This window comes from Piliocolobus tephrosceles, chromosome 9 (genome assembly GCF_002776525.5).
Source record: "Piliocolobus tephrosceles isolate RC106 chromosome 9, ASM277652v3, whole genome shotgun sequence".
Lineage (NCBI taxonomy): Eukaryota > Metazoa > Chordata > Mammalia > Primates > Cercopithecidae > Piliocolobus > Piliocolobus tephrosceles.
Genome location: NC_045442.1, coordinates 108,319,091 through 108,323,610, shown reverse-complemented (window position 1 = coordinate 108,323,610; position 4,520 = coordinate 108,319,091).

Here is a 4,520-nt window from a genome sequence, read left to right as displayed (position 1 = left end):
GAAATAAATTTAACAAGAACTATGCAAGAAAAACTCCAGAATTTTAATGAGATTTGAATAAATGGAGATGTCCTTTCTAGGAATAGCATGCTCTCTGATGGGAAATTCAGTAGTATAAAGATTTCAGTCCCCCATATTAAGATATAAAATTAGTATAATTTCTATTAGAATCCCAACACATTTCTTTTCTGAAATTAACAGCAAAATTTATTTAGAAGAATGAATGTATATAAAAACTAAGAATATTTTGAAATAGAAAACTACAGAGGAATTGTCTCGCTTATCAGAACATGTATTAAAAAGCAATAAAAAGCAAATTAGTATGGTACAGGCATAAAAATTCTAAAAAATTAAGACTCCAGACACAAATCCATACATAGAGGTAGGATTTAGCATTGTTAAAAGTAGCTTTTTTGCCCAGTGGAAAAAGGATAGCCTATTTAGTTTGGGAAAATTATAATCTTCACAAGGGAGATTCTATTTATGCCAGAAAAACTAGAAGTCATAAAAGAACATATATGACAAGTTTGGCTACATAAAACTCTTAAATTCCTGTCAGCAAAACACTCTGTAAGCAAAATTATTGACAAGGAGAAAAATGCAGCATATTTAACAAGCAAAATGTTAACATTCTCAATAAGCAAAGATCTTCTAAAAATCAATAAGAAAAAGATAATACACTTGGAAAACAGATGGAGATGACAACAACTTTTCTATAGGGGTAATAAACAATCCTCAGACCTTGGTGGCTTAGGTCTTTTATCATACTACATATCAAACATAGGTCAATAGAGGGAGCTCGGTTCCACACTGTCATTCAAGGACCCAGGCTGACAGAAGTTCCTCCATTTTGTACCTGCACCATCTGGAATACAAGATCTCCTCAGCTGCTACAGAGAGAGGGAAAAGTGCTAAGAATCTCCTTCAGGAATTATATGCTTTGGCCTGGAATAACGTGTAATTTGGTCAGAACTAGACCCAAAACATATAGGGTGATACCTGAAACTATAGAAATTTGAGTCAGAATCCTGAGTTTCCCTTAAACACACTGGAAACCCTGACAACTGTTGTGGTTGTGACATTTCAAGACAATTTATATAAAGTAACTTGTAGTTGTTCTGTCAGAGTCAAAAGCCAGAGTTCCACTTCTGGAGATCAAAACATTTCATTAAAATTAACATCTAACTTTTAAAAACAGCTATTAATTAAATGGAAAATGGACAGTTAAATAAAATTTGTTTCACAAGCTTTGATCTTTAAGCAAGCATCATAAATGAGAATTCAAGTTTGTGCTGTGCTTTTCATAAGTACACATCAAATGTGTTTAATACTTTTAATAAGTACACATCAAATGTATTATTTCCTTGCCAAAGCAGCAGGACTTAATCCATGAAAAATGCTTTTCCAGAAGCTCAAAATAACATGTAAAATCAAATGGATTATTATTATTTTTTTGAGGCAGGGTCACTCTGTCATGCAGGCTGGAGTGCAGTGGCACAGTCACACAGTCATAACTCATTGCAGCCTCGACCTCCCAGGGCTCAGGTGATCCTCCCACCTCATAAGTAATTATGGTTTTTGTCATTACTTTTAATGGCAAGTAACTTGTTTCTCAGCAAGATATCTCTTACAGCATTCCCCTACCACAGTTGGCAATCTGGAGATGAGGAATGGGGTTTCAAGAGATGGTGCATTTTCCTTAGAACTATCTAGAGAGAGGCTGTTATTTACATACTCTTTTTTTGTTTGTTTTTTGAGACAGAGTCTCACTCTGTCGCCCAGGTTGAAGTGCAGTGGCGCCATCTTGGTTCAGTGCAACCTCTACCTCCCAGGTTCAAGCTATTCTCCCACCTCAGCCTCCCGAGTAAGTGGGATTACAGGCGCCTGCCACCACATCCAGCTAATTTTTATATTTTTCGTAGAGATCGGGTTTTGCCATGTTGGCCAGGCTGGTTTCGAACTACTGACCTCAGGTGATCTGCCCACCTCGGCCTCCCCTAAAGTGCCAGGATACAGGCATGAGCCACCACGCCCGGCTGCTCTTTGTTTTTAAACTCAGCTGAACACGGGGTAGGATGAACTTATTAAAGACTATACGGAAAAATATAACTGTTCTTGGTATATTCTAGGAGCAATACAATAGTGTCAAGTCACTTACTTAGGGATTAATATTTAAAAGTCCTATTCTTTATTTAAAATTACCTGAGTAGTATTATATAGATCACTAGCAAAAGCTTTGCTTAGGTTTATCATTTTAAAATCATGAATATAATTCATTTAATAATAAAAGTGGACTTCATTTCCAAGGACAATCATCAAAGTGTCAGGTGGGAATATATTAATATGGTGAATTCAAATAAAGTTCTTGTGGAATTCATACTGTACAAGAGACCTGTAGGATCTACCAATAAATACACCACAAATCACAATTTAAAAAATAAAAAGCATTGTTGGAAAAGGTAAAGAAATTTTCCTGTGGTGATTTTACTTATTAATTCAATAAGCCTTTATTATTGAGAATTAATATAATAGCAGGAATAAAAAATTCAATAAGCCTTTATTATTGAGAAGCAATATAATGGCACCGCTTTAAAATCAGAGCTGAGATTAAGTTCTGTCTCTCACTTTTTCTAGCCGTGTGACCTTGAGAAAATTACTTAACCTCTCTCTCCCTCAGTTTAGTCTTCTGGAAAGTAAGGGAAAATAATAGCAAATATTTATATATTGTTTACGATGTGCCAGAGGCTGTTCTTTGTAGTTTCAACTCTTGGAGTAATCCTGTGATGCATAGGTAGGACTACCTACAGTTAACAAGCAAGAAAACCCAGGCACAGAGAGGTTAAGTAATTTTCCCAAGATTGTCCAGCTAGTAAGTGACAAAGCTTTCAATTTAAACATAGTTTGGTTTCAGAGGCCATGCTTCCAACCTACATATCTCATAAAGCTGTTGTGAGGGTGAAATAAGACCATGCATATAACTGACAGGTGGGGGGTGGCATAGGCATTTGTATATGTGAGTGTGCATACACGCCCGTGTGTGTGTGTAGCTCTCTATTCTATGCACATGTAATGTTCTGTTCTGTTTGCCTTTAGCATGTTTTAAGGGAATTCCTCATTCTTCATGCATTTGTCTCTCTCTTTAGATCCCTCTATAGGGCCAGAGAGTAAATATTTTAGGTTTTGCAGGCCATTCCATCTCTGCTGCAGCCACTCAACTCTGCTACTGCAGCACAAAAGCAGCCATAGATAACACCTAACCAATGAAACTGTATCTACTAAAATAGGTGGGGGGCCAGACTGGCTCATGGACCATAGTTGGTCAACCCTTGTTTTAGACAATGAGCACTTTGAGGATAAGGACATGGAAAGGCTTCACTTTACTTAGTATAATCCCTGGGCACCTTAGCTAAGTATTCAGGGGAGACTCCCACCCTGGCATTTGCCTTTCCTGGTTTCTCTGGGCTCTAAGATGGATCTGCTTGATGTTATTCCAACGGATGCCAACACATATGCCTTATTTTTCAATAGGAGGAGGACAGATTTGACCAATCTACATAAGAAAATAAACTCCCTATCTTCTATACTTCTGTCAAGAACTGTGAAGGGTCTGAGATTTTATCCTACTTGCAAGTTAACTGCCCATTTTATTGTTGCTGGAATGAGACATGAGATATCTGAGTAAGAAACAAAGGACTTTATTACTCACAGCACAGCAAGCAGCATAAGCCAGGCTATTTGTGTCAAATCTCCTTGCTCCCAAGTCTCATGGGGAAAACATGGATAGACCCAGAGGGATGCCCACCAATGCAGCGGTTTGTGTTACAGAAGAACTCTGAGCTTAGAGAACCCAAATCCTTTATAATAAGCAGCAAGGGCCAGGCACAGTGGCTTACACCTGTAATCCCAGCGCTTTGGGAGGCTGAGACGGGCAGATCACTTGAGGTTGAAAGTTCAAGATCAGCCTGACCAATATGGAGAAATCCCATCTCTACTAAAAATACAAAATTAGCCGGGCATGGTGGTGCATGCCTGTAATTCCAGCTACTCAGGAGGCTGAGGCACGAGAATTGCTTGAACCTGGGAGGTGGAAGTTGCAGAGAGCTGAGATGGAGCCATTGCACTCCAGCCTGGGCAACAAGAGCGAAACTCTGTCTCAAAAAAAAAAAAAAAAAATAGTATAATGAGCAGCAAGAGAGACACTATATTATTTGCCAAAGCTATTCACCAACACCCTTAAAAAGATAGTCTGGAAAAAAGTCAATCAGGAAGATGTGCAGAACAAGGGAGACCCATGGAGCATTATCTCCCGATAGCTTCATCAATTCTCAACAGTCTTTAAGGAATCTCTCATCTGTAAAATAGAGATGACTCATACATTGTTATATGAACTTACCCTGGACAGTATCCCTGTAATATGTATAAATATAGATATTCAGATGTTTTATACAGATATGTAAAAGCTTATTATATGTATATTATTTATAATTACATGAAAAAGGTCATAATAGATTGGCCTCATA